Source organism: Salvelinus namaycush, chromosome 18, assembly GCF_016432855.1.
Source record: "Salvelinus namaycush isolate Seneca chromosome 18, SaNama_1.0, whole genome shotgun sequence".
Classification (NCBI taxonomy): Eukaryota; Metazoa; Chordata; class Actinopteri; order Salmoniformes; family Salmonidae; genus Salvelinus; species Salvelinus namaycush.
In genome coordinates, this window is record NC_052324.1 from 22,304,477 (window position 1) to 22,329,135 (window position 24,659).

Consider the following 24,659-nt stretch of genomic DNA (forward strand, 5'->3'; position numbering starts at 1 on the left):
CGACGTGTCCTCCTACAACGCCTTTGTCATATGGCGAGAGATCAACCCCGACTGGATGCCCGGGAAGCGGAACAAGAGGAGGGTGTTCCTGGAGCAGCTCGGAAAGGCGCTCGTGAAGCCCTTGATCCAAAGAAGGCAGCGTCTCCCCCGCACCGAAGCCGCCTCAGCACTTGTCAAAGTCATACGGGGCGAGCGTGTATCCGCCGAGGCTCGTCCGCAAGCCCTTGAGCAAGCCGTCGGCCCGGCCGCCGCCTCCGACCCAGCCCCGGGCCCGGCTGGAGGCGAGTAAGAGGAAGAGGTGTCAGCTCTGCCCACCCAAGAAGGACGCCAAGACACACACCGCGTGCTGCAGGTGTAAGAAATACATCTGCAAAGGCTGTTCACACCCATACTGTCACACTTGTGCCCACTGGGCCTTTAGCCAAGACGGGACAGGGTGACCCGGGGGGGACACTGTGTGCTAGGCATAATAGGAGGACAACGGGAGGGTTATAACACTGCATGAGAAATATGCCATGGACTCAAAACAATTGAAAGTACAGAGTATAAAACAGTACTTAGCCTAATATATTATTAACAGCCACGATAGCAGCGTCTACCGATAGGCCTATTTTTAATTAATATTTCAACTCGTCACCACGCTCTACCTTCCACTGGTGTTTCCCAACTGTAGTCCTCGGGTACCCCAACAATACACATTTACATTTTAGAGCCAGACAAGCACACTTGTTTCAATTTGGTAACTAATCCTTCGATTAGTTAAATCAGTCCAGAGCTACAACAACAATGTGTGCTGATTGAACCAAACTAAATAATTGGAGGATGCGGGCATCGATCCCGCTACCTCTCGCATGCTAAGCGAGCGCTCTACCATTTGAGCTAATCCCCCTGTGCCTCCAATAAGAAGTATGAAATCTCAAGGACCGCACTGCCAAATCCCTCGTCTACTAGAAAGGATACTTTTTAAAAAGTATGCTTGCTTCAGCTTTCTAAAAGTATTTTTCATGGTAGTTCAGTAACGGTTGAAGCAGTGACTGCAGTAAGCCTAGTGGTGGAAATAGCTGTATGGTTAGTGAGTTTTGGGTGTATGATAGCAGAAAAACCTGTGAGTCTGGACTTCCCCCTGCTGGCTGTCTGTGGAATAACATCAGGATCAGATGATCGTGGGGATATGCATGTTAGTCGCCCGAACATGGTCACTGTTTTCCTGTCTTTTGTCGTTCTTATGCTCACTGCGTCTCAGTGGATCGGTCCAAGGCCTTTCTACTGTAAGCAGAGGAGAGGACAGCCTTCCAGTAGAATAGATAGAGTCACAGCTCCCAACATTTACTAACAAATGAACAGCTACAGATATTTAGCTTGCATAAAACAATACATATGTGCTAGAGAACTGTGCTACATACCAGTTATTTTCAAGATGTATAAATATAGAGATAGAAATACATGTATGACTCCTGTTATTTTTGTTTTACCTTGTAATAAAGCACTTACGTGGTGATCTCTCTTAATGGTTCATGAGTAATTTGGTATTGTTCGGCATGTTTACCTGCCTAAGTACCTTAGATCGCAAGCCCATAATTAGTCAATAGGGCTGACTGGCTAGCTACTAGTACTGTTAGCTAGCCACAAAGCTAGCTACTGTAACCACGAAGAATTGACATCTATCTTGCATAATATTAGTTTTAGGTCATTTTTTCCTGTTTAACTATCTGGCTAGCTAAATTGTTACGATTCACATATGTAGCTGATAATTATGAAGTCCAATGTTCGCTTTGTGTATATCTTGTTTCGTCTATTGTTGCCATTGTCCTGGCTGGAAGGAGGTTCAGTGAATGGGGCGGTGAAGCGTGAGGTAATACAGTAGGGGTTGTGCGAGTGCTTCTTAAATGTATTGTTTTATGTATTCTCCCCACTCTCGTCCTCACAAGAACATACTCAAGAGAACGTACTGGAGAAAACATTCGGAGCATGAGTGTGGAGCATGGTAGGTAGTATGTTTGGAGAAACACCCCTCGAGTTTGAGACTTACAAGCCTCCACTCACCCAGTAATTTTTGAACTGTCCCGAAATAATCCTATTAAAACACTGCATGAGAAATATGCCATGGACTCAAAACAATTGAAAGTACAGAGTATAAAACAGTACTTAGCCTAATATATTATTAACAGCCACGATAGCAGCGTCTACCGATAGGCCTATTTTTAATTAATATTTCAACTCGTCACCACGCTCTACCTTCCACTGGTGTTTCCCAACTGTAGTCCTCGGGTACCCCCAACAATACACATTTACATTTTAGAGCCAGACAAGCACACTTGTTTCAATTTGGTAACTAATCCTTCGATTAGTTAAATCAGTCCAGAGCTACAACAACAATGTGTGCTGATTGAACCAAACTAAATAATTGGAGGATGCGGGCATCGATCCCGCTACCTCTCGCATGCTAAGCGAGCGCTCTACCATTTGAGCTAATCCCCCTGTGCCTCCAATAAGAAGTATGAAATCTCAAGGACCGCACTGCCAAATCCCTCGTCTACTAGAAAGGATACTTTTTAAAAAGTATGCTTGCTTCAGCTTTCTAAAAGTATTTTTCATGGTAGTTCAGTAACGGTTGAAGCAGTGACTGCAGTAAGCCTAGTGGTGGAAATAGCTGTATGGTTAGTGAGTTTTGGGTGTATGATAGCAGAAAAACCTGTGAGTCTGGACTTCCCCCTGCTGGCTGTCTGTGGAATAACATCAGGATCAGATGATCGTGGGGATATGCATGTTAGTCGCCCGAACATGGTCACTGTTTTCCTGTCTTTTGTCGTTCTTATGCTCACTGCGTCTCAGTGGATCGGTCCAAGGCCTTTCTACTGTAAGCAGAGGAGAGGACAGCCTTCCAGTAGAATAGATAGAGTCACAGCTCCCAACATTTACTAACAAATGAACAGCTACAGATATTTAGCTTGCATAAAACAATACATATGTGCTAGAGAACTGTGCTACATACCAGTTATTTTCAAGATGTATAAATATAGAGATAGAAATACATGTATGACTCCTGTTATTTTTGTTTTACCTTGTAATAAAGCACTTACGTGGTGATCTCTTAATGGTTCATGAGTAATTTGGTATTGTTCGGCATGTTTACCTGCCTAAGTACCTTAGATCGCAAGCCCATAATTAGTCAATAGGGCTGACTGGCTAGCTACTAGTACTGTTAGCTAGCCACAAAGCTAGCTACTGTAACCACGAAGAATTGACATCTATCTTGCATAATATTAGTTTTAGGTCATTTTTTCCTGTTTAACTATCTGGCTAGCTAAATTGTTACGATTCACATATGTAGCTGATAATTATGAAGTCCAATGTTCGCTTTGTGTATATCTTGTTTCGTCTATTGTTGCCATTGTCCTGGCTGGAAGGAGGTTCAGTGAATGGGGCGGTGAAGCGTGAGGTAATACAGTAGGGGTTTTGCGAGTGCTTCTTAATGTATTGTTTTATGTATTCTCCCCACTCTCGTCCTCACAAGAACATACTCAAGAGAACGTACTGGAGAAAACATTCGGAGCATGAGTGTGGAGCATGGTAGGTAGTATGTTTGGAGAAACACCCCTCGAGTTTGAGAGTTACAAGCCTCCACTCACCCAGTAATTTTTGAACTGTCCCGAAATAATCCTATTAAAACACTGCATGAGAAATATGCCATGGACTCAAAACAATTGAAAGTACAGAGTATAAAACAGTACTTAGCCTAATATATTATTAACAGCCACGATAGCAGCGTCTACCGATAGGCCTATTTTTAATTCATATTTCAACTCGTCACCACGCTCTACCTTCCACTGGTGTTTCCCAACTGTAGTCCTCGGGTACCCCCAACAATACACATTTACATTTTAGAGCCAGACAAGCACACTTGTTTCAATTTGGTAACTAATCCTTCGATTAGTTAAATCAGTCCAGAGCTACAACAACAATGTGTGCTGATTGAACCAAACTAAATAATTGGAGGATGCGGGCATCGATCCCGCTACCTCTCGCATGCCAAGCGAGCGCTCTACCATTTGAGCTAATCCGCCTGTGCCTCCAATAAGAAGTATGAAATCTCAAGGACCGCACTGCCAAATCCCTCGTCAACTAGAAAGGATACTTTTTAAAAAGTATGCTTGCTTCAGCTTTCTAAAAGTATTTTTCATGGTAGTTCAGTAACGGTTGAAGCAGTGACTGCAGTAAGCCTAGTGGTGGAAATAGCTGTATGGTTAGTGAGTTTTGGGTGTATGATAGCAGAAAAACCTGTGAGTCTGGACTTCCCCCTGCTGGCTGTCTGTGGAATAACATCAGGATCAGATGATCGTGGGATATGCATGTTAGTCGCCCGAACATGGTCACTGTTTTCCTGTCTTTTGTCGTTCTTATGCTCACTGCGTCTCAGTGGATCGGTCCAAGGCCTTTCTACTGTAAGCAGAGGAGAGGACAGCCTTCCAGTAGAATAGATAGAGTCACAGCTCCCAACATTTACTAACAAATGAACAGCTACAGATATTTAGCTTGCACTTGTATGTGCTAGAGAACTGTTACATACCAGTTATTTTCAAGATGTATAAATATAGAGATAGAAATACATGTATGACTCCTGTTATTTTTGTTTTACCTTGTAATAAAGCACTTACGTGGTGATCTCTCTTAATGGTTCATGAGTAATTTGGTATTGTTCGGCATGTTTACCTGCCTAAGTACCTTAGATCGCAAGCCCATAATTAGTCAATAGGGCTGACTGGCTAGCTACTAGTACTGTTAGCTAGCCACAAAGCTAGCTACTGTAACCACGAAGAATGACATCTATCTTGCATAATATTAGTTTTAGGTCATTTTTCCTGTTTAACTATCTGGCTAGCTAAATTGTTACGATTCACATATGTAGCTGATAATTATGAAGTCCAATGTTCGCTTTGTGTATATCTTGTTTCGTCTATTGTTGCCATTGTCCTGGCTGGAAGGAGGTTCAGTGAATGGGGCGGTGAAGCGTGAGGTAATACAGTAGGGTTGTGCGAGTGCTTCTTAAATGTATTGTTTTATGTATTCTCCCCACTCTCGTCCTCACAAGAACATACTCAAGAGAACGTACTGGAGAAAACATTCGGAGCATGAGTGTGGAGCATGGTAGGTAGTATGTTTGGAGAAACACCCCTCGAGTTTGAGAGTTACAAGCCTCCACTCACCCAGTAATTTTTGAACTGTCCCGAAATAATCCTATTAAAACACTGCATGAGAAATATGCCATGGACTCAAAACAATTGAAAGTACAGAGTATAAAACAGTACTTAGCCTAATATATTATTAACAGCCACGATAGCAGCGTCTACCGATAGGCCTTTTTAATTAATATTTCAACTCGTCACCACGCTCTACCTTCCACTGGTGTTTCCCAACTGTAGTCCTCGGGTACCCCCAACAATACACATTTACATTTTAGAGCCAGACAAGCACACTTGTTTCAATTTGGTAACTAATCCTTCGATTAGTTAAATCAGTCCAGAGCTACAACAACAATGTGTGCTGATTGAACCAAACTAAATAATTGGAGGATGCCGGCATCGATCCCGCTACCTCTCGCATGCTAAGCGAGCGCTCTACCATTTGAGCTAATCCCCCTGTGCCTCCAATAAGAAGTATGAAATCTCAAGGACCGCACTGCCAAATCCCTCGTCAACTAGAAAGGATACTTTTTAAAAAGTATGCTTGCTTCAGCTTTCTAAAAGTATTTTTCATGGTAGTTCAGTAACGGTTGAAGCAGTGACTGCAGTAAGCCTAGTGGTGGAAATAGCTGTATGGTTAGTGAGTTTTGGGTGTATGATAGCAGAAAAACCTGTGAGTCTGGACTTCCCCCTGCTGGCTGTCTGTGGAATAACATCAGGATCAGATGATCGTGGGGATATGCATGTTAGTCGCCCGAACATGGTCACTGTTTTCCTGTCTTTTGTCGTTCTTATGCTCACTGCGTCTCAGTGGATCGGTCCAAGGCCTTTCTACTGTAAGCAGAGGAGAGGACAGCCTTCCAGTAGAATAGATAGAGTCACAGCTCCCAACATTTACTAACAAATGAACAGCTACAGATATTTAGCTTGCATAAAACAATACATATGTGCTAGAGAACTGTGCTACATACCAGTTATTTTCAAGATGTATAAATATAGAGATAGAAATACATGTATGACTCCTGTTATTTTGTTTTACCTTGTAATAAAGCACTTACGTGGTGATCTCTCTTAATGGTTCATGAGTAATTTGGTATTGTTCGGCATGTTTACCTGCCTAAGTACCTTAGATCGCAAGCCCATAATTAGTCAATAGGGCTGACTGGCTAGCTACTAGTACTGTTAGCTAGCCACAAAGCTAGCTACTGTAACCACGAAGAATTGACATCTATCTTGCATAATATTAGTTTTAGGTCATTTTTCCTGTTTAACTATCTGGCTAGCTAAATTGTTACGATTCACATATGTAGCTGATAATTATGAAGTCCAATGTTCGCTTTGTGTATATCTTGTTTCGTCTATTGTTGCCATTGTCCTGGCTGGAAGGAGGTTCAGTGAATGGGGCGGTGAAGCGTGAGGTAATACAGTAGGGGTTGTGCGAGTGCTTCTTAAATGTATTGTTTATGTATTCTCCCCACTCTCGTCCTCACAAGAACATACTCAAGAGAACGTACTGGAGAAAACATTCGGAGCATGAGGGTGGAGCATGGTAGGTAGTATGTTTGGAGAAACACCCCTCGTTTGAGAGTTACAAGCCTCCACTCACCCAGTAATTTTTGAACTGTCCCGAAATAATCCTATTAAAACACTGCATGAGAAATATGCCATGGACTCAAAACAATTGAAAGTACAGAGTATAAAACAGTACTTAGCCTAATATATTATTAACAGCCACGATAGCAGCGTCTACCGATAGGCCTATTTTAATTAATATTTCAACTCGTCACCACGCTCTACCTTCCACTGTGTTTTCCAACTGTAGTCCTCGGGTACCCCCAACAATACACATTTACATTTTAGAGCCAGACAAGCACACTTGTTTCAATTTGGTAACTAATCCTTCGATTAGTTAAATCAGTCCAGAGCTACAACAACAATGTGTGCTGATTGAACCAAACTAAATAATTGGAGGATGCGGGCATCGATCCCGCTACCTCTCGCATGCTAAGCGAGCGCTCTACCATTTGAGCTAATCCCCCTGTGCCTCCAATAAGAAGTATGAAATCTCAAGGACCGCACTGCCAAATCCCTCGTCAACTAGAAAGGATACTTTTAAAAGTATGCTTGCTTCAGCTTTCTAAAAGTATTTTTCATGGTAGTTCAGTAACGGTTGAAGCAGTGACTGCAGTAAGCCTAGTGGTGGAAATAGCTGTATGGTTAGTGAGTTTTGGGTGTATGATAGCAGAAAAACCTGTGAGTCTGGACTTCCCCCTGCTGGCTGTCTGTGGAATAACATCAGGATCAGATGATCGTGGGGATATGCATGTTAGTCGCCCGAACATGGTCACTGTTTTCCTGTCTTTTGTCGTTCTTATGCTCACTGCGTCTCAGTGGATCGGTCCAAGGCCTTTCTACTGTAAGCAGAGGAGAGGACAGCCTTCCAGTAGAATAGATAGAGTCACAGCTCCCAACATTTCCTAACAAATGAACAGCTACAGATATTTAGCTTGCATAAAACAATACATATGTGCTAGAGAACTGTGCTACATACCAGTTATTTTCAAGATGTATAAATATAGAGATAGAAATACATGTATGACTCCTGTTATTTTTGTTTTACCTTGTAATAAAGCACTTACGTGGTGATCTCTCTTAATGGTTCATGAGTAATTTGGTATTGTTCGGCATGTTTACCTGCCTAAGTACCTTAGATCGCAAGCCCATAATTAGTCAATAGGGCTGACTGGCTAGCTACTAGTACTGTTAGCTAGTGTAATAAATACCATTTGAAAATAACACAAGCATATTGCTATTACATTGTTATAACTAACTTCTTTCTAAGCAGGGTTTCTCACACACCCAGAGACAGATGGCTGACACAGGCCTTTTCATAAAGACTGATAAGAAAAGTGGTGCCTGGTACTGCATATCACGAGAAACTGAGACACACACATACCCAAGGACAGAGGGCTGACGTAAACCTTTCATAAACACAGATAAGACAGGAACATCTTCGCACACACAAAAACTCCTCTTCAGTCTGAACATTTTACAGAGACACACAGAAATGTCAAAATAGGAACATCTACGCACACACCTAATCTCCTGTTTTAGCTGAACATTTCTGAAGACAAAGAACTCTACTCAGAGCCAATGGGACAGTGATACTGGCCTGAAGGAGACCTCGCCCAACTCATCAGAACCAACCAGAGGACCAGAACTTCCAGACTCAACCTACTTTCTGTACTGTATAAAATGTATATGCACTCTGTTATCTGGGCTTCTTTCGGATAGTTCCATTTGAGCTTGATGAAAAGGGTCCGTGCACGCTATTTCAGATATCTTTACCTCTGAATAAATTGCATTTAATTAAACCTCATCCACCCTGTCCAGAGTCTCTACTTCGTCTCAGTTCTCCAGTAAACTTGTATTATCAACAAATTGGTAGCAGAGGATGGTTTTCTTCTCTGAATTCGGTCCATAAAAAGTTGATAGAGAAAAGAGACAAGTGTGAGACGGATCAGAAAGGAAGGGTGACCTGTCGAAGGAGCAGCCGGGAATCTAGCTCACCTCAGGAAACTGATCTATAAGGCCTACAAAACAAAGGTAATCAGAAACCTGTTAAATCAAAAATCTGCATATTGTATATTAGGAAAATCCAAATTAAAGATCAGAAGTACTGAGGTTGAGTATGGGTTACTGTCAAATTTATGATAAATGTCTATTGTAAATGTAAAAGTAAACATGTAAAGATATCTGAGATATAGAGAGTCACATAGTCGGGTAGAAGCCGTGAGACTCAGATTCATATAGTCGGGTAGAAGCCGTGAGAATCTAAGTAAATGGGTGTTGTGATAAATCCACATAGTCGGGTAGAAGATAATTGTAACTGACTTGATAAAAAGATTCAGACAGTCGGGTTGAGTGAGAATTCCGTGAGAATCCAAGTCTAGAAAAGGTTCCCCAGACTTAACAACATTTGATTGGTTAAAACACTTGGAAGTTACCTAGGGGGAATCAACAAAATAAAACAAAAATACAAGTTCAGATAGTCGGACAAATGGTTGACGTGGCACTTAACTAAATGCACTGTGAAGAACTTAACCTGCGATCAATGTGTTAAAACTAAATGTGGAAATGTTAATTTGAAATGTTGTGTAAGATTGGCCTTTTCACGAGACTCACTAGTTGATAACTTTTGGGAGGACAGCTGAGTTTTCTTTTGGCCCGTGGTGCAGCCGCCGAGCTGAAAACTGACTTGTATTTTTCCTCTATTGTGATGTTGGTATTTCCATAATTCCTACAGTTGAATTGATAATCATTTTAGCAGCGCTTGAGTTCGTGTATATATTGTTCCCGAAGGGCGATTCTGATACCTTCTGGGAAAATATATAACAACTCGAAAAACTGAAATGCGCTGATAACTTTTGCAAAATAATTCCTACAATTGAATTGATAATCATTTTAGCAGCGCTTGAGTTCGTAGATATATTGTTCCCGAAGGGCGATTCTGATACCTTCTGGGAAAATATATAACAACTCGAAAAACTGAAATGCGCTGATAACTTTTGCAAAATAATTCCTACAATTGAATTGATAATCATTTTAGCAGCGCTTGAGTTCGTAGATATATTGTTCCCGAAGGGCGATTCTGATACCTTCTGGGAAAATATATAACAACTCGAAAAACTGAAATGCGCTGATAACTTTTGCAAAATAATTCCTACAATTGAATTGATAATCATTTTAGCAGCGCTTGAGTTCGTAGATATATTGTTCCCGAAGGGCGATTCTGATACCTTCTGGGAAAATATATAACAACTCGAAAAACTGAAATGCGCTGATAACTTTTGCAAAATAATTCCTACAATTGAATTGATAATCATTTTAGCAGCGCTTGAGTTCGTAGATATATTGTTCCCGAAGGGCGATTCTGATACCTTCTGGGAAAATATATAACAACTCGAAAAACTGAAAAACGCTGATAACTTTTGCAAAATAATTCATATAATTGAATTGATAATTATTTTAGCAGCGCTTGAGTTCGTAGATATATTGTTCCAGAAGGGCGATTCTGATACCTTCTGGGAAAATATATAACAACTCGATTAACAAAATCTGTTTAACAGTAATAACTGCTGTAAATAATTCTTTGTGTACGAGTGTGGGGCACCAGAGATAAGTCGGTGTCAGCACCGAGAATACATTGCTGGCCTCGGCCAGTGACGGGCTAAGTGCACTAAGATAGTCAAACCTGATCCTGAAATTTACCATGGCAGCCGCTAATGGCCCAAAACTAGAGTTCAATGAATACCTAGAACAAAAAATACAGGACAGGGCAGGGGGAAAGGAACAATATAAATGTACAGGCCCCAATCTCAAGACCTCGTGGGAGGGCCAATCAGACTTTGAAGGCTAAGATAGATGTGTGGTACACCAAGAGAGGGAGGTCATATGCCCGCTCTTGATGTACAACAAATCACAAGGTCCAATGGCAGGGTATAAAGTATTTACATGTGAAGGCACTTGTGTAAAGATATCTGCCATTTATTCTGATATATCTTAGAAACGGGGCTAGTTGCAACTAGGAGTATCCGTAAGATAAGTGAGAAGTAATGACACATCTTAGAAATGGGGCTAGTTGCTAGAACTAGGAGTATCCATAAGATTGAAGTGTCTGTTCAAGTTTGTATCAGTGTCCGGGACTAGAAGTTAGTGTAAGTTGAAGATGTAAGTTGTTGGCAACCTCGTACACGCCTCGGACACCCTTCTAGGTAGCATCGGAATTAAACTGAGCTTGATCATTCGGGAGCTCGTGCTGAATTGGCAAATCCGGGTCAGGTTAATAACTATTTTTTAACTGGTCGCCGCTCGGTACCTAAGTCCAAGCCTGAGCTTTAATGTGGTGAGGACTTAATCCTCTTGGCCATGTTTTAAATTCTTGTGACAGGTATAACTATGTAATTATGTTTTGTTTGTAGTAAACGTTTGGGTTAAGGGGATTTACATGTTCCCAGAGACAAGGTATCTTAAAGGGGCACACTCATATATGGAATATTCAGAGTTTTATTTTCTGAGTTTTAATTAGACAAGGAAATGTTTAATTTTTAAAGATAAGGGGTTCTTTAATAGGTCTAGACATGGTATGGAACACGAATGTAAGGGGGTGTTGTAACCTTTGACCTGCATCATGGCTGTCTCTTGAAGTCTGATCAGCTTCGGGGGATGGTCATGTAGATAAAGCATTTGTGGTCATTTGGTATACTGGTTTTGAGGTAAATTAATATGTAAGGACTCTAGAAATTGCCACCATAGACATGTTTTTCTAAAAATACATGAGTTTAGATGAAGCCAAACAGTGAGACATTTAGTTAAAATTTGGAAACAAAACAGTTGTTACAGACAGATAAGGGAAAGGGCAGACAGACAGGCCCTCCCTACACTGCTGAGACCTTGAAGGTTTGAGAGCAGAGAGGGGAGTTTCGGAAGGGGCACCAGGACATGGATAACAGAATGGGTAGATAACAGTTACTGAATGGAGACATGAAAGGGGCGCTCCTACATGATAATGTAGAACATAAGAATATTTTACTATTCTTACCTAAGTCATTATTTAGAATAGGTAAGGTTGTTACCTGGCTAGAGCCAGGTATCAAGAGGGGGATGGGTACATTGTGGTCTAGGATAGGATGGGGCCTATTGGATAATAAACTAATTATAAAAATAAAATAAAAATAAAAATAATAATAATTATAGCTAACAAATAGGTATAGAAGTTAAATATATAATCAGATAAAACAAATGAGAAACTGGTGGTTAACCAAACCTGTATGTCCAGGATTTTATGCGTTACAGATGAATTAAAGGAGAAGGTGATTCACTCGACCTGGGGGCATATCGCACTTGGAGGGTGAGACACACTGACACTGCCGAATGATCACAGAGTTAAGGAGAAGAACTGATGCTAATAAAGCTCAGGGGTCAACTCCTTAATGAAGAATTCCCTGACCCCGACCTTTCCTCACTGTGTACGTTCATAGAAGTGAAAGTGTTGCTTGGTCTCTAGCTGATGATGTGTTCTCTGGGAAAGGATGGGGTTTTACAGGACTGCTTGTGGTCCTGAGCTGTCTGTTTAGGATACGATGGGGATGTTACCATCACAGTGCTGCCAGAACCACCACCAGTTCCAACGGACCAGGGATTCAGCCGGCCTCCTCCACCACTTCAAGACCAAGTCCCACACCACCACCTAAGCTCTCCAATCTGGGACAGGTAATAAATGTAAAAGACATCTCAGATAGTGAACAATTGGGGACTGAAACTGGTTATGAGGAAAGGGAGAATATGTGGTTGGCCTGCAAAACAATAAATAGAAAGGACTGTGTCGTATGTGGACATGCCAGACCTATTCTGGCTGCTCACCCATTTGCCCTAAGTAATGGGGAAGGTTGGATGTGCATATTGGAAAGTTTAAGCCAAATTCAACCCTGTGTAAAACTCTGAGTCTTGTGTTCCCAGAAGTCCCTCCCCAGAAGACACCATGGGGGGTTAAGGCATATGGGGGATATTACAGCTGTAACACTGGTACAGGTAGGGGTATAGACTATGGGAGGCTCCCTACTGCTACCTGCATCACCAATGCCACTATTAACTGGAGGTGTTGCTGATGTATGGTGGATGTGTGGACCTGCCAGGCGATTGACCCCATTTTGAAAGTAGATTGTCAGGGCACATGTGCTTTGGCCAGTCTGATAACACCATTGCCTATTATTGAGGTTACAGCTGACCAACTTCTGAGAGCTGCACATGACACAGAGGCTCGGAACCAACCCAGGAGATGGCAGAGCCGTGACGCTCCTTGGTCCGAGGGGACAGATAACGTCCACACCAACCTGTTGGGGGTCCCAATAGGGGTCCCCCCACGAATTCCAGGCATTAAACAGAAATGATGGTCTGTGGCATCTGATGCCCACCATTGGCCCAGCTATTGGTGATACTAAACAAAATGCCTGGATCAATTATCTTTAATATAATCAACAATGATTTGTCAACTACACCCACACTGCACTTAGGGGGATGGCTGAACAATTGGATGCCACCTCTCGAACTGCTAGACAGAATAGGCTAGCACTAGACATGATACTGGCCAACCAGGGAGGTGTATGTAAAATGATTGGAGAACAGTGTTGCACGTTTGTCCCTAACAATACTAGTCCGGATGGGAGCATTTCAAAAAGCTCTGAGTGGGTTGGCAAGGTTATCGGTGGGGATGGAGGGTCTTGCAGGTGTGGAGGAGAGTGGACTGTTCCCCTGGCTGGGTGGTTGGTTTGGTAAGTGCACTACAATGATGGATACTGGCACTACAATGATGGTTACTGGATTTCTGACTCTAGTTGTTGTTTTTCTTATGCTCATGTGCTGTGCTACCTGTATCATACCTTGTTTGAAGAAGTCTGTTACAGATGGGGCAAGGACCTCTGGTATGATGCCGTTGCTTGATGCTCCAGTTGGAGAGGCTGATACGGAATCAAGCTTTCGCAGGAGAGTGGGCCTGACAGAGGAGGACCCTTGGTTTGCTGTAGTAGAGGTTGTCGAATGAATAAAAAGTGATGTTTGTCCTCCCTGTTGTGAAGGTTTGAAGTTCCCGGGTGGCGACGAGCCCACCTGGTACAGGTTGTATAGAGGGATGGACCTGAGGGTTTAACATTTTCTCGTTTTTTGGTTAAAAAATTAGGTAATTGGACTCAACAAGGTTTCGAGGCGGTCCATGGACAATTGGCAGCTACATCCCTGATGGCATTCCAAAATAGAATCGCGGTGGATATGTTGTTGGCTGAACGCGGAGGTGTTTGTGCCATGTTCGGGGAGCAATGTTGTACTTTCATTCCCAATAACACAGCAACTGATGGTAGTCTTACTGTTGCCTTAGAGGGTCTTCGTACACTTAATGAGAAGATGAAGCACCACTCCGGGGTTGACACCTCTATGTGGGACTCTTGGATGGATGCGTTTGGGAAATATAAGATGCTTGTTTCCTCCATACTGGTATCTATATCTGTCTTCACTGCGATACTGGTGCTTTGTGGATGCTGCTGCATTCCATGTATTCGAACGCTGACCACTAGGATCATAACTACTGCTATTGATCCCAACCAGGCAGAGAAGGGACAGATGTTTCCTATGCTTGCCCTGGAGGATGCTGAGCCAGGCTATTGGACTGATGACTAATTAAACGCCATTCATAGCTTTTGTCACGTCTCTTGTGAGACGTGAAGAGGGGGAATAAAACTTTCTCTCTGAGAAAGTTTCCCTGGTTGTTTACTTTTGCTTTTCTTACTTTTACCTAGTTTATGTCACGTCTCTTTGGAGACGTGAAGAGAGGGAAATAAAACTTTCTCTCTGAGAAAGTTTCCCTGGTTGTTTACTTTTGCTTTTCTTACTTTTACCTAGTTTATGTCACGTCTCTTGTGAGACGTGAAGAGAGGGAATCAAAACTTTCTCTCTGAGAAAGTTTCCCTGGTTGTTTACTTTTGCTTTTCTTGCTTTTACCTAGTTTATGTCACGTCTCTTTGGAGACGTGAAGAGAGGGAATCAAAACTTTCTCTCTGAGAAAGTTTCCCTGGTTGTTTACTTTTGCTTTTCTTACTTTTACCTAGTTTATGTCACGTCTCTTGTGAGACGTGAAGAGAGGGAATCAAAACTTTCTCTCTGAGAAAGTTTCCCTGGTTGTTTACTTTTGCTTTTCTTACTTTTACCTAGTTTATGTCACGTCTCTTGTGAGACGTGAAGAGAGGGAATCAAAACTTTCTCTCTGAGAAAGTTTCCCTGGTTGTTTACTTTTGCTTTTCTTACTTTTACCTAGTTTATGTCACGTCTCTTTGGAGACGTGAAGAGAGGGAATCAAAACTTTCTCTCTGAGAAAGTTTCCCTGGTTGTTTACTTTTGCTTTTCTTACTTTTACCTAGTTTATGTCACGTCTCTTTGGAGACGTGAAGAGAGGGAATCAAAACTTTCTCTCTGAGAAAGTTTCCCTGGTTGTTTACTTTTGCTTTTCTTACTTTTACCTAGTTTATGTCACGTCTCTTTGGAGACGTGAAGAGAGGGATTTGTAATAAATACCATTTGAAAATAACACAAGCATATTGCTATTACATTGTTATAACTAACTTCTTTCTAAGCAGGGTTTCTCACACACCCAGAGACAGATGGCTGACACAGGCCTTTTCATAAAGACTGATAAGAAAAGTGGTGCCTGGTACTGCATATCACGAGAAACTGAGACACACACATACCCAAGGACAGAGGGCTGACGTAAACCTTTCATAAACACAGATAAGACAGGAACATCTTCGCACACACAAAAACTCCTCTTCAGTCTGAACATTTTACAGAGACACACAGAAATGTCAAAATAGGAACATCTACGCACACACCTAATCTCCTGTTTTAGCTGAACATTTCTGAAGACAAAGAACTCTACTCAGAGCCAATGGGACAGTGATACTGGCCTGAAGGAGACCTCGCCCAACTCATCAGAACCAACCAGAGGACCAGAACTTCCAGACTCAACCTACTTTCTGTACTGTATAAAATGTATATGCACTCTGTTATCTGGGCTTCTTTCGGATAGTTCCATTTGAGCTTGATGAAAAGGGTCCGTGCACGCTATTTCAGATATCTTTACCTCTGAATAAATTGCATTTAATTAAACCTCATCCACCCTGTCCAGAGTCTCTACTTCGTCTCAGTTCTCCAGTAAACTTGTATTATCAACAGGCTGCAGCCATAAGAAGTTAAACATTCTTGAAAATGCTTTTGTTGAACATGCTTTTGTTTGAGAAGAGCGATCAACAACAACAAACTTTTTCCACCATGACAGGTTTGACACATTCACATCTGAAGGTAAAATTCTGACTTACATTCTGATATCTTGCTCTTATTTCTCCTCCTGAGGGGCCCAGTGATCAAATGAAGTGCCATTTTCTTTCTTTGATAAAATCAATTTTTATAGCCTAACACGAAACATTTTGTAAACCGCTTGTGTCGTGAATTCTGTCTCTATCAACTTTTGACGACGCATTTGACGTAATTACACACACTAAACAATCGTTTATCTAGTCATGGTTGGTTTCATTGCAATCCTCTGGATGTTTGTAACACAGCAATACTTGATGGTTCTTTTTGCGGGGCGTATTGACTAAAAGGAACTGATTTGAAGACAACGAGCAATGACATTGCGCACCAATAATATTAGCGAAGTTTCGTTGATTGACTGTATTTCTGCCCAATGACCACTGATCTTCTTGAAATCTAGCTTGGTAGATAGCCAATGAGCTGAGGTAAACGCCAGTATGTGATGGTTATGGGTTGAACCACCAGCCCTTGTTAGTAAACGCACGCGTAACGAACTTCATTCCACCATTGACGATCAGACTTTTTGCAGACACACGCGTTACGCACAGCAGTATTTTGTGAAGAGTATTTTCAACCATTTCATAGAAAACATCATGGCGAATAAATCAGGAAAAGCGAAGTCAAAATCTAAGTATACAGATTTGCACCAAATTATAGAAGAACTAGATAGGGAAAGTGAGACGAATCTTTGAGTGAGCATAGTTTTGACTCAAAGACTGAAGAGATGTTTCTGCAAGGAGAGGACATAATTCTGGACTGGTAAGTGCTAATGCTGTTGTTTGAAATATAAATACAACATTTTAAAAATAGCATTTTTTTGTTGTTTTTGGGTGTGCAATTTATAGAAATATAATCAGCAATGACATGTGTGATGAAATGTGTAAAGTACACATTGGCTATACATTGTGTGTGTGTATGTATGTATATGTATGACCCATAACCTGTGTTTGTGTTTGTTTGTTTGGGTGGATGTGGGTGGGTGTGTGTGTGTATGTATGTATGTATGTATATATATTCCATGTCAGATATATATATTTTCCATTTTTTATTAAAATGGAATGGAGTAGAACAGCAAACACACACATGGCCACTGCGCCTGCTGCTCCACTCCACCCCATTTCCATATGAAATAGCCATTGGATGCTGTTGGGGGGAGGGCAGGCCCACAACAATGGCCGGAGTTGAATGGAACAGCACTTCACCATAGTGACTGTGTTCCCTTTGCTCTATACAATACATATCTGTTTATTTTACGTGATGAAAGAAGGCTCATACATAACAAATCACAGTAATAGCGACTCCGACTGGGAGCCCCCGGTGCCAATGTGCCCATCCCCCACTGAAGCGGGTTCATCCAGCCGGACCCCTGCTGTCTCCGGCTCCACACCTACCTCCGCCCGGCCATCTAGAGGTGTGAAGACACAAACAAAGAAGCGGAGGAAGGGAAATGTGCAACCTGCTGGGAGAGAGGTAGACGGGCAATGGCACTCTGTGCTGGAGGAGGATATGGAGCCACGTCCTCCAATATTCAGACCAAAAAGGCCACCAGGACCTCATCTGGACATGACCTCAAAATACAGGCCCATGCAACTTTTTCAACTGTTTTTCACCCCGTCAGTTGTTGATTCCCTGGTGTGTAATACAAACAAATATGGGGCTAAGAAGCAAGCAGGAAAGAAAGAGGCATGGAAGCCCATTTCCATGTCAGACCTTTTCTGCTACCTTTCACTGGTCATTTACATGGGGCTAATGAAGTTAAAAACCCTCAAGGATTACTGGAAAACATCCCCACTCTATCAACTGCCTTTCGGGGGGAAAGGTCATGTCCTCTACAAGGTTTCTAAATATCTCACAGGCGCTTCACATCAGTGACACAGAAGATGATGAGGAGAATGACAGGAGGAGAGGCACCGCAAGGTTTGACAGGCTCTGAAAAGTCAAACCTCTCTAAGCCAGCATGGTTGAGGCCTGTAAGACCAATTTTCAGCCCGCCCTGAACTTGTCCATAGATGAGAGGATGGTAGCCTCAAAGGCCAGAATTGGCCTAAAACAATACATGCGTAACAAACCAACCAAATGGGGTTACAAGCTGTTTGTTTTGGCTGATTCTGTGTGTGCATACACATGCAATTGTTTTGTCTATGAGGGGAAGAACACTTGTGCGACCGGTAAGGGACTTAGCTATGACTCTGTAATGGAGTTATTGGATTTCCAACTGCTGGGGAAGGGCTACAAACTTTTTGTGGACAACTTCTACACAAGCCCTACCCTGTTTGCAGACCTGAGGAAGCTGGATGTGTGGGCTTGTGGCACTATTCGGACCAACAGAGTGGGCTTTCCGAAGACAAAGGTAAACGACATGCCTAAGAGGGCTGAGTGGGGGACCATGCGATGGATCCGTGAATATGGCCTGCTGTTTGTGAAGTGGATGGATACCAGAGAGGTGGTCATGTGCTCCACTATCCACAAGTCCTTCAGTGGCGATCACGTCGTCAGGCGTGTGAAGGACGCTACTGGGGCATGGACCACCAAAAATGTCCCCATTCCTGCAGCTATCAAGGACTACAACAAGGGCATGGGAGGTGTAGACCTATCAGACGCACTGATAGGTTACTACAATGTTCTGCACAAGACAAAGAAATGGTACAAGACATTATTTTATCATTTCATTGACATTTCTGTGGTGAATTCCTTCATCGTGCAGAAGGAAATGGCGAAGAGCTGTGGACAGCCCCCCATCTCACAGCTAGCCTTCAGGGAGCTGCTCATCCGGGAGCTTGCTGGCTATAGCGCAAAGTCCACTGCATCACCTTCTGCCCCCTCTACCTCTGCCCCCTCTACCTCTGCCCCCTTTACTCCTGCCACCAGTGTTGTTCACATGCCAAAGTTCATAACTGCAGGCATGAATGTGCCTCAGGGCCAAAAGGGCACAGCATGGAGGCGTCGTTGTGTTCTTTGCCACATGAAGTCCCCCATCACCTGCACCATTTGTTCGGTTTGCCTCTGCAGAAAGAGACTGCTATTGGACATGGCATCAGCAGCAAAATATTGTGTAGAGGACTGAGGGTCTTCCAAAGGGTCTACCCCTGTTTTTTTTAAATATATATTTTTTCAAATATTCTTTTAAAATGTTTATCATTTTTTTTTGTGTTAGAATTGCTTTTTGATATGTTGTATATAGTTATTTGCACTGTTGTATATAGTTATATATCATTTCACCAATTCGGCCACTTGGGTACATTTGGGCAACTTGTGTGGGACACCTTTGTGACTTCATGCTAAATGTCATGTAGCTCACCCATTCCTTAAGTTATCAGTCTAAAACTTTGCACAACTACAGTTGCCCTCGCGTTCTCCATCTAAATTGTCCCCAGCAACCCTAACCCTAACCCTAACCCTAACCCTAACCCTATCTGACTGTTTGGCTATTCTAGTACATGTGAAAGATGATGCTACAACAATAAAAAACAGAAAACGTATGCTCTTTCTTTCTCTTTTCTTCTACCAGATCTATTGTGTTATATTCTCCTACATTCAATTAACATTTCCACAAACTTCAGAATGTCTCCATTCAAATGATACCAAGAATATACATATCCTTGCTTCTGGGCCTGAGCTACAGGCAGTTAGATTAGGGTATGTCTTCAGGTGGAAATTGAGAAGAAGGGATGCAGCCATAAGAAGTTAAGGCATTTCCAATGCCTGTTATCTCACATAATACATTTTATGTTGAATAAACAAATTATCTGTCACCATTTGTAAAATTGGACCAAAACGTCCTGTTTCCATCACAGCTGTCATTATTATATTTTTATGTTGTATGACTTTACTCACATAAAAACTGTGGTTGGAAACATGGTTAGTGTACATACATTTTTCCTCAATAAAGTAGCTATCAGCAAAGTCAAATGCGAGTGTTAGTTCATGAAAAGCATTTGATTTATTATCATTCTTATTTTTGGATAGGCAATCTGCTGGGGGAAGCTGGTTCCACTATTTGGGTGCAAGGACAGAGAAGAGTTTGAACTGGGCTGAGTGGCAGGGCCAAGAGACCAGAGGTGGCAGAACAGAGTGCTTGGGGTGTAGGGTTTTTGCTCCGTAGGCAAGTACCATGTTCTTGTAGTGGATGCGAGCTTCAACTGGAAGCCAGTGGAGTGAGTGGCAGAGCGGGGTGAGATGGGAGAATTTGGGAAGGTTGAACACCAGGCGGGCTGCAGAGTTCTGGACAAGTTGCAGGGGTTTGGTGGCACGCGGGGAGCCCATCCAACAGCGAGTTGCAGTAGTCAAGACAGGAGATGACAAGTGCCTGAATTAGGATCTATGCCACTTCCTGTGTGAGGTAGGCTTGTACTTTACTGATACTGTAGAGCATGAACATGTCACTGCTTTGATATTTGCAAGGAATGACAGGGTGTTGTCCATGGTCACGCCAAGGTTCATTGCAATCTTGAACGGGGACGCCGTGTAGTTATCAACCGTGATTGAAAGGCCTTGGAGGGAGCAGGCCTTCCACGGAAAAAGCCATATCTCAGACTGGCCAATAAAAAGAAAATATTAAGATTGGCAAAAGAACACAGACACCGGACAGAGATATGGCTTTTTCTTTGCACCTCTGCCTAGAAGGCCAGCATCCCAGAGTTGCTCGCCTCTTCACTGTTGATGTTGAGACTGGTGTTTTGTGGGTACTATTTAATGAAGCTGCCAGTTGAGGACTTGTGAGGCGTCTGTTTCTCAAACTAGACACTCTAATGTATTTGTCCTCTTGCTCAGTTGTGCACCGGGGCCTCCCACTCTTTCTATTCTGGTTAGAGCCATTTTGCGTTGTTACGTGAAGGGAGTAGTCACAGTGTTGTCCGAGATCTTCAGTTTCTTGGGAATTTTCCACATGGAATTCCCTTCATTTCTCAGAACAAGTATAGACTGACGAGTTTCAGAAGAAAGTTATTTGTTTCTGGCCATTTTGAGCCTGTAATCAAACCCACAAATGCTGATGCTCCAGATACCCAACTAGTCTAAATAAGGCCAGTTTTATTGCTTCTTTAATCAGAACAACAGTTTTCAGCTGTGCTAACATAATTGCAAAAGGTTTTTCTAATGCTCAATTGCCTTTAAAAATGATTAACTTGGATTAGCTAACACAATGTGCCATTGGAACACAGGAGTGATGCTTGCTGATAATGGGCCTCTGTACGCCTATGTAGATATTTCATAAAAAATCTGCCATTTCCAGCTACAATAGTCATTTACAACATTAACAAGGTCTACACTGTATTTCTGATCAATTTGATGTTATTTTAATGGACCAAAAATTTGCATTCTTTCAAAAACAAGGACATTTCCAACCTTTTGAACGGTAGTGTAAATACCTTGTCTGGTTTTCATGGAGGCACAGTTGGATAGAAATCCACTTCCTATTGTTTGCCCTCCATTGTTTTAAAAGCTCTAGTAACTCTGGTTAGTAACCTGAAGCAACGCTGGAGGAACAAAATTGTCTCCAAGATGAATAATCGTGGTTATTGGTTGCTAGATAACCCCTCATTGTGGCAGTCCTGGCTGACCGAAAGCTCCATTCAAGACCATTCAAGGAACGGTGCTCTGGTTTCTCGATTTAGAAGCTCTTCCACTTACATCCCGATTGAATGTGCATTATCTTTATGTTTTCAAAACAATGCAAAAAAATTAAGAGAAAGACAGCAAGAGAAAAGAGTTGGCATGGTGAGACATATTTCATGAATGGATGCAAAAATACAGTACATTGCACATGAACTAGACAACATAAGTGGTGCATTGTGCTTGAAACTCCATGTGAGCGTGTTCCCTTGAATGAATTTGATTAGATTAATGTGAAATTAATTAAACTGAGAAGAATCTTAATTTCAAATGCATTATACCGCCTGGCTCCTGCTCGGTCTGGTGTGCCACAGGCGATGCTAGGAAGGTAAATGAGGCCTGGTTGTTGGATTATGACTCTGCACATACTTTAAAACAATGACAACTCCAACTGAAATTACAATTAGTGGTGTATGTTTATGGAAAGTAGCAAAGTGTGCACCCTGAGAAGCAGTTGCATATGTATCTTAACCCTCCTGCTGTGTTCTGGTCGAATTGGACCGATTTACAAGTTTTCTCTCTGAAAAATGTAGTTCATTTAATCTGATTGTCATAAGGTTCCATGACTTGGTCCACAAAGGGCATCTGAACACACAACATGTATTTTGATGATTTTCCAAAATGTTGGGTGTTTAAAACTTCTTATGGCTGCAAGGGGCAGTATTGAGTAGCCAGTTAAATCGTGCCCATTTCAAACGGCCTCGTACTCAATTCTTGCTCGTACAATATGCATATTGTTATTACTATTGGATAGAAAACACTCTCTAGTTTCTAAAACCGTTTGAATTATTTCTCTGAGTGAAACAGAACTCATTCTGCAGCACATTTCCTGACCAGGAAGTGGAATGTCAGAAATCGATGCTCTGTTCAACTTCCTGCCTATACATGGGCATGATACGTAAGAGTCTACGTACACTTCATACACCTTCCCCTGGTTGTCAAGAGGCGGTGAGAGAAGAAATTTCGTGTTTATCTTGGTCTGAGGTGGAATTAAAGCTCTTTGTATGACGTGACCGTCCATTTCCTGTTTCTGGAGCGCGCGAAAGGGGACATGGATTTGCCTTCTGTTTAGCTGTCGTTATGGACGACTAACATCTCCGGTTTAGATTTTATTTGATACATGTGACCATATCATCGTAAAGTATGTTTTTTCAATATAGTTTAATCAGATTATTGAAATTTTTTCGGGAGTTTTGCCGTGTTCCGTTCTCTGACTTTGTTGACGTTGGAGAGATCCGTGCCACTTGGCAAGTGCCCATGCTAAATCAAGAGGGAAATTTGCCGTTCCAGATCCAAACAACGACTGTTCTGGACAAAGGACACCGTGTCCAACATTCTGACGGAAGATCACCAAAAGTAAGAAACATTTTATGATGCTATTTCTAATATCTGTCGTGCATGTGAACTGGTCGTCGGCGCCCAAGTGTTTCTGGCTATTGTGGCTACGCTAATATAACACTATATTGTGTTTTCGCTGTAAAACACTTGATAAATCGGAAATATTTTCTGGAATCACAAGATGCCTGTCTTTCAATTGCTGTACACTATGTATTTTTCAGAAATGTTTTATGATGAGTATTTAGTTATTTGGCGTTGGTGTCTGTAATTTTTCTGTCTGCTTTCGGTGCAATTTCTGACTGTAGCTGCAATGTAAACTATGATTTATACCTGAAATATGCACATTTTTCTAACAAAACATATGCTATACAATAAATATGTTATCAGACTGTCATCTGATGAAGTTGTTTCTTGGTTAGTGGCTATTTATATCTTTATTTGGTCGAATTTGTGATAGCTACTGATGGAGTAAAAAACTGATGGAGTAAAAATAGTGGTGTCTTTTGCTAACGTGGTTAGCTAATAGATTTACATATTGTGTCTTCCCTGTAAAACATTTAAAAAATCGGACATGTTGGCTTGATTCACAAGATGTGTACCTTTCATCTGGTGTCTTGGACTTGTTAATGTGTGAAAGTTAAATATTTAAAAAAAATATCTTTTGAATTTCGCGCCCTGCACTTTGAGCTGGCTGTTGTCATAAGTGTACCGACGTCGGGCTTGCACGCCAAACAGGTTAACTTAACTTTTGTACACCTGTGGTGTTCCCCGTCAAAAATGATCGGTCATTAGAAATGAATGGGTGAGACTACAATTAGTGTATAACATTTTGTTCAGGCATATGTCCATTCATCAGATGGACACACTTCCTCTCCCAGACCCCCACAAAAGCATGTGTGTTTGAGCACACACACACACACACACACACACACACACACACACACACACACACACACACACACACACACACACACACACACACACACACACACACACACACACACACACACACACACACACACACACACACCTCACGCCCCTTCCTGGCTTTCATGGCAACCCCCACGGGAACCTGTACCTAATAGAATCTTTCATCCACAGGAACCACACCTGTTGGCATTCTCACAAACAATTGCAACATTGATTCAATAATATATAGAACTTTTCTCGCAGCTCTGGTATATAAAGCTTTTTTGAGGTCTTGCTCACAATTCATTCTGTGGCAGCACAATGACCAAACGATATACAGTATGTGAGGCTCTTGATCATATCTTTGATCATGACACTGGTGAAGAGGAGACAGTCCTTGTTAAACTTTGACACAAAGTAGTCTGTGAAAAATAGCACAATATGCTTCATCTGAGATTTGTTATAGTCAAAATAATCCATACTTATGCTATTCTTTGGTCAAAAACAGGTTGTATGAGCTCAGGTCAATGAGGCCTACAGGCCATAAATAGCAAAAGTTCAAAAAGTGTAATGTACACAAAAACTTAAATTGATAAAATGATCTAACACAACATTAGGTGATAATATATGTATTATTATGGATTCATAATCAGCTATAATGGGGTGGTCATTTTGGACCGGGAACACATAATTAATTAACATGAAATG

The 24,659-nt window shown here is 41.8% G+C and overlaps 3 non-coding genes across 3 annotated transcripts; all 3 read right to left on the bottom strand.

Moving 5' to 3' along the window:
* Positions 1-816: 816 nt before the first annotated feature.
* On the bottom strand, positions 817-889 carry trnaa-agc. Its single transcript has one exon. It is a non-coding gene; the product is annotated as a tRNA-Ala (tRNA).
* Positions 890-2,405: 1,516 nt separating this feature from the next.
* Positions 2,406-2,478, bottom strand: trnaa-agc. Its single transcript has one exon. It is a non-coding gene; the product is annotated as a tRNA-Ala (tRNA).
* Positions 2,479-7,146: 4,668 nt separating this feature from the next.
* trnaa-agc lies at positions 7,147-7,219 on the bottom strand. Its single transcript has one exon. It is a non-coding gene; the product is annotated as a tRNA-Ala (tRNA).
* Positions 7,220-24,659: the final 17,440 nt, after the last annotated feature.